Genomic DNA, 11575 nt, shown 5'->3' with positions numbered 1-11575 from the left:
GATGCAAAGTACACAAGGTCCAGAATAAAAGCTGCTCAAAAGGAGATCAGAGGTTGTCTGGGGACATGGGTGGTGGGGTAAGAATTGCATTACAACGGAGCTTAAGGAAACTTTGCGAGTTGTTTTGATGGAGGTGATGGTTCCATAGACCTATGTTTAAAACTCTTCAAATTGTACACTTAAATATGCGCAGTTTATTGTATATAAATTAAACCTCAACAGTTCTACAAGATTTCAGAGAAAACAAACAAACAAAAAACCAGACTTAAGAGTCCTACAGCATTCTTTGCAAACAAGATGGGCCAGCTGCACCAAAGGTACTTGCCTTGAATTCCTGTAAGAAGTACAATTGAAATGAGTGGTATCTGAGAAGGACAGCCCATGGGAATACTAACCATCTGTTTATTCATGTTCTGATCAGCAAAAGTAAAACATTTGGACCATATGCCAAAAAAAACAAGCCAAACCAGTTGTTGTCAAGTTGATTTTGATGCATGGCAACCCCATGAGCCTCATCAAAATGTCCTCCTCTAACCACAATTATATACCACATTCGCAATTATTTTCAATCAAGAGTTGTTATAAGAAATGGCAAGGTGAGAGACTTCTGGCCAATATAGCACCATAGACAGGAGCACCACACTGTCCTTCCACAGCAAAGACCCAAAAAATTAAGCAAAACAGAGACAAACGTCAGTCTGGGAACCTGAAGTGTCAAATGAAGAGATAAAGAACTCAGCCAAGCACCAAATGGAATAAGACACTGACAGAGAACAGAGACTGAGGAGAGATATGTGCAGAGGTCCCCTAACAGCTAAAACAGCATGGATTTGCCATCTTGGACTCCTGTCGGAGACTCGCAGACAGAAAGCACAGGAAAGCAGCTTCATGGAAGTCCCAGCAGGAGACAGAGCACATGGTAACAAGTGATACACGCTTTCCCACCCCCTATCCTCTCCTTGCTTATCTACCTTTGTGCTTCCTGGCTGGCAGCAGTGGTTTGGCCAGCCAAGAAGTACAGCCTCCATGCTGCCTGGATTCACCCCACCCACATCAGAGATCAGTGGACGGGTAGTAAAGAATAGCAGCTTCACAAAGTCCCCAGCAGCAGACACAGCACCTGGTAACCAGTAATATACTCTTTCCTAACCCCCCCTTCTCCCCACCCCTCTGGCCTCCTTGGCTTCCTGCCAGCTGTAGTATCTTGGCCCAGAGGCAACTCCTTCAGACGCGGGCCACTTGGATTCACGCCACCCACACTGGCCAGCTCTCTGAGTGCCATTTTTCTATTGCTGCTTTTGCTTTTTTCCGTTTCTTTTTAGTTACTTCTGTGCCTCCCACCACCTCCCCCTCCTTTCTCTCGAACACCTGGCTCCGTGTGCCATCTTTGTTTCCTCTTGAAAGCCTGTGAAGTGCCACCTGACTAGGAAACCACTCCCATGGCCTGGGACACCACACTGGTGGGATCCCCAAGGCTTTTTTATTTTTGCTTTGTTTTGTTTTATTTGTTTTTGAGGTTTGGGATCCCCTTCTTGCTGGGCTGCACTGCACAGCTTATGAGCCACTCCCCCAGTCTGTGCAGCCACGTAGGTGGGATCCCTGGAACATTTCTTTTTCCCATCTTTTTTTTTTTCTCTTTCTCTCTTTTTTCCTTTCTGCCCTTCTTCGTTTCCCAGTTCTCATCTCTCTGTACTTACCTTCTTTTCCTATCTCCTGAATATCTGGCACTGTGTAACAACTATACCCCCTCTAGCCATGCTATATTGCGCAGCCTAGGAGCCACTTCCCCTGCTTTTGTAGCTGCGCTGGTGGGATGCCTGGGGGCTTTTCTTTCTTTTTCTCTTTTTTATTCTTCCAAATTTTTATCTAGTTATTTTTTCCCTTTTTGTTTTTCTCCTTTTCTTGGTTTCTCATCGCTCCACTCCAATAGCAAGCTCCCTTAGCACTCTTTTTGTTTGTTTGTTTTTGGCTCCTGTTTCTCTCTCCTCTTTCCCATACCCATATTAGCTCCACACATCAAAACTTCCCCCCTCCTTCCTGCCTACCCGTACCATGCGCTGAACATCACACCCCTGAGGAACACAGGCGTGGCCTACCAGAACCTGCCCAGCACTTATTCCCAGCCCACCCTGTTGGCCCTTGTACATGCCACAAACAATCCATCCCAGCCCCTCCCCTTCAAGTGGACCTGCCCTGCTGCACCATAGCTGAGTGACTGGCCCTTCCTGTTGGACAAGGAGGTGAAAAGTACTGACCACAGATGAGTAAAAAACAATAAATGCAGTCCATCTGCTCATACATAACCAAATAAAACAAAAAAGCAGAACAAAACAAACAGATCTACAAGCAATAAAAGAAATTAACTACTGAATGTCCAGAAGACAGCAGACAATATCAAAACATATAATAACAATAAAAAAGGACAGGATGGTTCTGGTAGGTGTCCAAAGCAAAACACCAAATGACTTTCCAGAAGAAGAAAAGGCACTAGAGCTACCTGATATGGAATTCAAATCTCTAATATTCAGAGCCATCCAAGAGTTGAAGCAAAGAAGCAGACAAAAATGAGGAAAAACTGAACAATTCATGGAAAAGGCAAACAAATTCATGGAAAATACAGACAAAAATATGGAAGATTCAGGAAAATAATACAGGAACAAATGCCAAAATAAATTCACAACTAGAAATTATACAAAAACAACAATTAGAAATCCAAAAGATAAACAACAAGATTTCAGAAATGGACAGTGTCATAGAAGGGCTAAGGAGCAGGTTTGAAATGATTCAAGACAGGATAAGTGAAATTGAAGATAAACACTTGGATACAACTCTGTTTGAGGAAAAATCAGAAAAAAGAACAAAGAAAAATAAAGAAACCCTGCGAATTATGTGGGCTACAATCAAAAGCAAAAATTTCTGAGCAATTGGAGTTCCAGAACAGGGGGAGAAAATGGAAAACACAGAGAGGGTCATTGAAGAACTGCTGACAGAAAACTTTCCTAATATCACGAAAGAAAAGCTGACCATCTATGAAGCTCAACGTACCCCATATAGGATAAACCCCAAAAGAAAATCACCAAAGCATATCACAATCAAACTTGCTAAAACCAAAGACAGAGAAAAAATCCTGAGGGCAGCTCGAGTAAAACAAAAAGTCACATACAGGGGAGAAACAATAAGAGTAAGCTATAATTATTTGGCAGAAACCATGCAGGCAAGAAGGCAATAAGATGACATATATAAAACCTTGAAAGAAAAAAACTGCCAATCAAGAATAATATATCCTGCAAAACTGTCATTCAAATATGATGGTGAAATTAGGACATTTCCAAATAAACAGAAATTAAAGGAATATTTAAAAACCAAACCAGACTTACAAGAATTATTACAGGGAGTCCTTTGGTCTGAGAACAAACAACATCAGACCACAGCCTAAATCTAGGATGCAATATTGTACCAGCCAGATACCAACCTAGGAAATGAACACTCAAGGACTATCCAAAACCAAAAGAATTATAACAAGGAACCAGAGAGATTAATCTGTAAATGACAACAACATGAGAACAATAAAAGAGGGAATAAAGAGTATAAGTATAGAACTTTCTAATGAAGTGGAAGACAAGGTGATACCAAATAATAATACACTTGCTCAAACCTAGGAAGATAGGAGTAAATTTTAAGGTAATCACAAAGAAAGTTAACAAACGTATTCATCAAAATAAAGAAATACATAAAGTCTCAATAAAAACAAAATCTACAATAACAAAAGAAATCTACAAACGAAAGTAATTCAGCACAGGAGAATAAGAGGAACAAAGAAAATGTCAGCACACATACAAAAAAAGCACTACAAAATGAGAGCAATAAACTCACACCTATAAATCGCTAACACTGAATGTAAATGGCCTAAATGCACCCATAAAGAGACAGAGAGTGACAGATTGCATTAAAAAAAAAAAACAAAAACAGGATCCATCAATATGCTGTTTAAAAAAGACACACCTTAGAAACAAAAATGTAAATTTATTAAAAATTAAAGAATTGAAAAAATATATCAAGCAAATAACTACCAAAAAAGAGCAGGAGTGGCAATACTAATCTCAGATAAAGTAGACTTTAAGACAAAATCCACCATAAAAGACAAAGAAGGACGGTATATAATGATTAAAGGGAGGATCTATCATGAAGACTTAACCATAATGAACATTTATGTACCCAATGACAGGGCTCCAAAATACATAAAACAAACTCTAACAAAACTAAAAAGAGAAATTGACAGTTCCACAATAATAACAGGGCACTTCTACACACCACACTCAGTAAAGGAAAGAACATCTAGAAAGAAACTCAGCAAGAATACAGAAGAGCTAAAGGGCACAATCAGCCAATTTGACCTCATAGACATATACAGAGAACTCCACTCAAGCTTCAAAGTACACATTCTTTTCCAATGCACATGGAACATTCTCCAGAATAGACCACACCTTAGGCCAAAGAGCAACCCTCAACAAAATCCAAAACACTGAGGTAATACAAAGTATCTTCTCTGACCGCAATGCCATCAAAGTAGAAATTAACCAGAAGAGCAAGGGAAAAAATAAATTACATGGAAACTGAATAACACTCTGCTTAAAAACCACTGGGTAACAGAAGAAATCAGAGATGGAATAAAAAAAATTCCTAGAATCGAAAGAGAATGAAAACACATCATACCAAACCTTTGGGACACAGCAAAGGCAGTGCTCAGCGGCCAGTTTATAGCAATAGATGCACACATCAAAAAGGAAGAAAGCGACAATATCAACTTGAACAAATAGGAAGAGAAAACCCACAGACACCAGAAGAAAGGAAATAATAAAGATCAGAGCAGAAATAAATGAAATAGAGAATAAAAAAACAATAGAATGAATCAACAAAACAAAAAAAATGGTTCTTTGAAAGGATCAACAAAATCGAGAAACCACTGGCCAAACTGACAAAAGAAAAACATGAGAGGATGCAAATAGCCCAAATAAGAAATGTAATGGGGGACATTACAACAGACCCAACTGAAATAAAAAGATCATAACAGAGTATTATGAAAAACCATACTCCAACAAATTTGAAAGCCTAGAGGCAATGGACAAATTTCTAGAAACACAACTACCTACCCAAACTAACACAAAATGATGTTGAAACTCTAAACAGACCCATAACAAGAGAAAAAAAAAAAAAAAAAAAGATAACTTAAAAAACTCCCAAGAAAAAAAGACCTGGCCAAGATGGCTTCACTGGAGAATTCTACCAAACTTTCAGAAAAGAGCATACGCCAGTACTACTCAAACTATTTCAGGACATAGAAAAGGGACCAATACTGCCAAAATCATTCTATGAAGCCAGCATAACCCTGATACCAAAACCAGGCAAAGACACCACACAAAAAGAAAATTATGGATCAATATCTCTTACAAGTATAGAATCAAAAATTCTCAACAAAATTCTAGCCAATAGAATTCAGCATCATATCAAAAAAATAATACACCATGACCAAGTAAGATTCATACCAAGTATGAAAGGATAGTTCAACATTAGAAACTCCATCAATGTAATCCACCACATAAATAAAAGGAAAGAAAAGAATCACACGATTATCTCAACTGACACAGAAAAGGCATTCAACAAAGTTCAAAACCCATTCCTGATAAAAATTCTCAGTAAAATAGGTATAAGAAACCCACTGCCGTCGAGTCGATTCTGACTCATAGCGACCCTATGGGACCCTATGGGTAGAACTGCCCCATAGGGTTTTCAAGGAGCGCCTCGTGGATTCAAACTGCCGACCTTTTGGTTAGCAGCCACTGCACTTAACCACTATGCCACCAGGGTTTCCAAAATAGGTATAGAAGGGAAATTTCTCTACATAATAAAGGGCATCTATGCAAAATCAATGGCCAACATCATTCTTAATGGAGAGGGGTTGAAAACATTCCCCTTGAAACATAAACAACACAAGGATGCCCCTTATCATGACTCCTATTTAATACTGTGATGGAAGTTCTGGCTAGAGCAATAAGGCAAGAAAAAGAAATAAATGGCATCCAAATTGGTAGTGAAGAAGTTAAACTGCCCGTATTTGCAGATGATATGATAGTATACACAGAAAACCCAAAAGCCTCCATAAGAAAACTACTGGAACTAATAGAAAGGTTCAGCAAAGTAGCATGATACACGATAAACATACAAAAATCAGCTGGATTCCTATACACCTATGAAGGGAACAACGAAAAGGAAATCAGGAAAACAATACCATTTATACTACCCTCTAAAAAAACCCACTGCCAACCATTTATAATAGTCCCTTAAAAAAACAAAATACTTGAGAATAAATCTAACCAGGGATATAAAGGAGCTATACAAAGAAAACTACAAAACGCTACTGCAAGAAACCAAAAGACATCTACGTAAATGGAAAAACATACCATGCTCATGGATGGGTAGACTCAGCATTGTGAAAATGACAATTTTACCCAAAGCCATTTACAAATACAATGCAATACTGATTCAAATACCAACAACACTCTTTAAAGAGATGGAAAAACTTATCATTAACTTTATATGGAAAGGGAAGGAGTCCCAGATAAGTAAAGCACTATTTAAGAAGAAGAATAAAGTAGGAGGACTCACACTATCTGACCTCAGAACCTACTATAAAGCTACTGTAGTCAAAACAGCCTGGTACTGGTACAACAACAGATACATTGACCAATGGAACAGAATTGAGAACCCAGATGTCAATCCATCCACCTACGGTCACCTGATCTTCAACAAGGGCCCAAAGTCCATCAAATGGGGAAAAGGCAGTCTCTTTAACAAACGTTGCTGGCAAAACTAGATGTCCTTCTGCAAAAAAATGAGACAGGACCCATGCCTCACACCATATACAAAAGCTAACTCAAAATGGATCAAAGACCTGAATATAAAGCCCAAAACTATGAAGTTCTTAGAAGAAAAAATAGGATCAACAGTAGAGGCCCTAATACATGGCATTAACAAGACACAAACCACAACCAACAACACACAAACTTCAGAAGATAAGGTAGATAACTGGGATCTTCTAAAAATTAAACACATGCTCATCAAAGACTTCACCAAAAGAGTAAGAGAGCCTATAGGCTGGGTAAAATTTTTTGGCTATTACAAATCAGACAAAGGTCTAATCTCTAAAATCTACAAGAAAATCCAACACCTCTACAACAAAAAGACAATCCAAAAAAAAAAATGGAGAAAGGAAATGAACAGACACTTCACCAAAGAAGACATTCAAGCAGCCAACAGACACAGGAGAAAATGCTCACGATCGCTAGCCATTAGAGAAATGCAAATCAAAATCACAATGAGATACCATTTCACCCCGGCATTACTGGCACGAATCAAAAAAACAAATGCTGGAGAAGCTGTGGGGAGATCAGAACTCTTACACACTGCAGGTGGGAATGCAAAATGATACAATTTTAGAATTAGAAAACGATACGCGCTTCCTTAGAAAGCTAGAAATAGAAATACCATATGATCCAGCAATCCCACTCCGAGGGATGCATCCTAGAGAAATAAGAGTCGTCACACGAATAGACATGTGCACATCCATGTTCACTGCAGCATTGTTCACAATGGCAAAAAGATGGAAACAACCTTGATGAATCTGTGAAGTATCTCATAGCATTATGACGCTGAGTGAAATAAGTCAATCACAAAAGGATAAATATTGTATGAGACCATTTCTGTAAAAACTCATGAAAAGGTTTACACACAAAAAGAAACAACCTTTGATGATTACAAGGGAGGGGAGGGGTGGGGATAGAAAAACACTAAATAGGCAATAGTTAAGTTACAACTTTGGTGAAGGGTAAGACAGTACACAATACTGGGGAAGCCAGCACAACGTGTACAAGGCAAGGTCATGGAAGCTCCATAGACACATCCAACCTCCCTGAAGGACTGAATTGCTGGGCCGAGGGCTGTGGGGACCATGGTCTCGGAGAACATCTCGCTCAATTGGCACAACACAAAGAAAATGTCCTATATTCTACTTTAGTGAGTAGTCTGTGGGGTCTTAAAAGCCTGTGAGCTGCCATCTAGGATACTCTGCTGATCTCACCCCTTCAGGAGCAAGGAAGGATGAAGAAAACTAAAGATACAAGGGAAAGACTAGTTCAAAGGACTGAAGGACCACATCTACCACAGCCTCCACCAGACTGAGTCCAGTACAACTAGATGGTGCCCGGCTACCACCACTGACTGCTCTGACAAGGGTCACAATAGAGGGTCCCGGACAATGCTGGAGAAAAGTGTAGAACAAAATTCTACCTCAAAAAGAAAGATCAGACTTGCTGGCCTGACAGAGACTGGAGAAATCCTGAGAGTATGGCCCCCAGACATGCTTTCAGGTCAGTAATGAAGTCAGTCCTGAGGTTCCCCCCTCAGCCAAAGACTGGACAGGCCCATAAAACAAAAGGAGACTAAAGGGGCCCACCAGCCCTGGGGCAAGGACTAGAAGGCAGGAGGGAACAGGAAAGCTGGTAATAGGGAACCCAAGGTTGAGAAGGGAGAATGTTGACATGTCGTGGGGTTGTTAATCAATGCCATAAAAAAAATGTGTACTGTTTAATGAGAAACTAGTTTGTTCTGTAAACATTCATCTAAATTACAGTTTAAAAAAAAATGGCAAGGTGAAATACATGTAAAATTTTTTTTAGAAAAATAAATACATCTGTGGTTGGCAGAATAATGGCCCCCAAAATATTCATATCCTAATCCCAGAATCTGTGAATATGTTACCTTACATGAAAAAGGGGATGGAATTACAATTGCTAACCAGCTAACTTTAAAATAGGGAGAGTATCCTGAATTACCCAGGTAGGCCCAATGTAGTCACCAAAAAAAACCCCTCAAACCAATTCCCTTGGAGTCAATTCTGACTCATGGCGGCGCCATGTGTGCAAAGTGGAACTGCTCCATAGGGTTTTCAAGGCTGTGCACTTTTGGAAGTAGATCGCTAGGTCTTTCTTCTGAGGTGCCTCTGGGTGGGTGTGAACTGACAACCTTTCTGTTAGTAGTCAAGTGCTTAACAATTTGCACCACCCAGAGACTTCCATGTAATTATGAGGGTCCTTAAACAGGGAGGAGGGAGAGGCAGAAGAAGAGAGTCAGAGATGTGACCCAGATGAAAGGCACAGAGAAATGCAATGTTGCTGGCTTTGAAAGTGGAAGAAGCTACCATGAGTCAAGAAATGCCAGAAGCTTCTAGTAGCAGGAAAAGGCAAGGGAATGGATTCTCCAGAAAGGAACTCAACCCTGCTGACACCTTCCCTTTAGCCCAGTGAGACCGATGTTGAGTTTCTAACCTCCAAAACTGTAAGATAATACATTTGTGTTGTTTTAAGCCACTAAGTTGGTGGTCATTTGTTACAGCGGCAATAGAAAACTAAAACAAAATCCTTCCAGTGACGCAAAATAGCACTGGCTTCATTTATTTACCCATTCACCTAATACATACTGAAAACTTTCCGCAGGCAAAGGATTGTGCTAGGTGCACCGTTGGGGACTTGTGCCTGAGTCCGTGAATGTAGACAATAGAAATAATTTATAAACAGAAAAAAAAAAAAAAAAACAACTAGAAAGAGCAGGGGAGGGTGGGACCCAGGATGGAACAAAAGATGGTCCACAGTTCTCCAAAGCAAAGAATACTGCAGGCCCTGCTCTCCTCTTTTTCGCTCTGCAAGCTGCTGTGTATTTTGTGGCTCAGATTTGGGTGAAGGTCTGTTTCATATTCTCTCTCCTGTCTCTGAGATGGGAAGACACTTACACTGTCACCTGCATCCTGGATGAGGCTCATTCCCTTTGCACACGTTATAAATTTGTACAGCATTAGCGAACCTCAGCCATAAACTTCATCCGGCCACAAGAGTGTGCTTGTGAGGTGACTGCAAAATTGTTCTTCCAAACCAGAATTAGCCGGTAGAGGAAAGGAAGAGCGTGGAGATTTGAAATTGCACCGACTGGAAGCTCAGGTTAGGTCCCGGAACCTCCAAACGTACCCTTTTAAAATCCACAAGGACTGAGGCCCGGAGCCTCCAGCTCCAAAACGTTCGCGTGGCCTGGTTCGCGTGGCAAGCAGTCCGGAGCCCCGCACCGAGTGCCCGGAGCCGGTGGAGCACCCAGCCGCAGGCATCGCATCTCCAGGATGATAGGCGACATTGCCACAAATCCCGACGCCCAGCCGCGCGGGGGGCAACGAGGAAGACATCCAGTTCCGAGCTCCGAGCCGGAAGCCGAGTGAGGCCGCAGCCTCGCGGGCGGCGGACGGTGAGCGTCCCGAGGCCGCGCGGCGCTGCGGGCCGGAGCATGGAGGGAGGCTGGGGCGTCGTGGAATTGGGGTGCGGGGTGGCCGGAGTGGCCAGGGAGGCAAGGCGGCGCTGGCTCGGGCACTGGCGGGAGGGCTGCCCAGCGGGCGAGGGCAGAGCTGCTCAGAGCGCGGGTGGCGCGCACAGGCCGCCCACAGGGGCCCGGGAGCTGCGGGTACCGCCACCTCCGGGGCGGACAGGGTGCGCGCCAAGCTGGGCGCGGGGAAGATTACCAAGGCACCCGGCGCCCTCCGGCGTTCCAGCCCCTGGAGGCGCGCTCGGCCCGGCGCCCCGCGTAGCGCCCGGGCCTGGCTCGCGGCTCCAGCTGGGGACTTGCATTGGACAGCGACTGGGCGGAGAGGGGGAGACTGGGGGCTGCGGCAGGGAGACATTCGGGGTGCCGGACGCCTCCCTGCGCAGCCAACCGGTACTGGAACCGCTCGGCTTCCCTGCGGAACGGGCGGCTCTGAGAGCGCCCGGTGGGTCAAGGTGCCCGGGGGTGTGGATGTCCTGGGCTGGGGGCGCGAGGTGCGCAGGGACCGGCGGGCTGGGTCGGAGGCGGAGTGCACGGAGCCAGCCCAGGGCGCGCAAATGCTAGTGTGCACCGAATCAGTTCCGATTCCAGCTCCTCCAGGCAGGAAAGGTGAAACGAAAATGGGGTGAGGGACCGGAACAGCTATTTCCGGGCCAAACGCCGCCAAGGCCTTGATATTTTGGGACCTCAGCTCTGTCTGCTAAGGAAGCCGTTTTCTTTCGGCGGAAAAGTTGATTCAGTTTCCAAAGCAAAGATGAATAAGGATCATTACCGGGATAAGAAAGATTCCCTTTCCTTTTGCCTGTCGTCTTTGTGATTGCGAGTGTGTGCGTGTGCGTGTGTGTGTGTGTGTGTGTGTGTGAGATCCAGCAGACTGGGATTCAAATATGAGATTTACCACCTGCTAGCTTGCCTTTTCTAAGGCTCATTGCACCCATTGACAAATAGCCTCAGTTTCCTCATCTGTGAAATGGGGACATTCATATCGACTGGACAGGAACATTGTGGAGATGCCACCCAGCACAGTCCTTGGCCCAGAGACGCCATTCGTAAGTTTTGCCGTCTGTTCCATCCCTTCGAACTCACGGCAGCCCCATGTGTGTCAGAGCAGAACTGTATTCCAAAGGGTTTTCCATGGCTGATTTTTTGAAAGTACATCAGC

The 11575-nt window shown here is 43.0% G+C and overlaps 1 protein-coding gene across 2 annotated transcripts in view; it reads left to right on the top strand.

Moving 5' to 3' along the window:
- Window positions 1–10015: 10015 nt before the first annotated feature.
- Window positions 10016–11575, top strand: part of SLC16A14 (solute carrier family 16 member 14) — a 43188-nt gene continuing 41628 nt past the window's right edge. For both annotated transcript variants that reach the window (XM_049888412.1, XM_049888411.1), the window contains exon 1: window positions 10016–10341. The gene's annotated coding sequence lies outside the window, so the exon portion shown is untranslated. The remainder of the gene's footprint in view (window positions 10342–11575) is intronic.

Source organism: Elephas maximus, chromosome 6 (genome assembly GCF_024166365.1).
Source record: "Elephas maximus indicus isolate mEleMax1 chromosome 6, mEleMax1 primary haplotype, whole genome shotgun sequence".
In the NCBI taxonomy this organism is placed as follows: domain Eukaryota; kingdom Metazoa; phylum Chordata; class Mammalia; order Proboscidea; family Elephantidae; genus Elephas; species Elephas maximus.
Note: the sequence above shows the minus strand (reverse complement) of the source record. Positions and strands in the feature narration are given on the sequence as shown.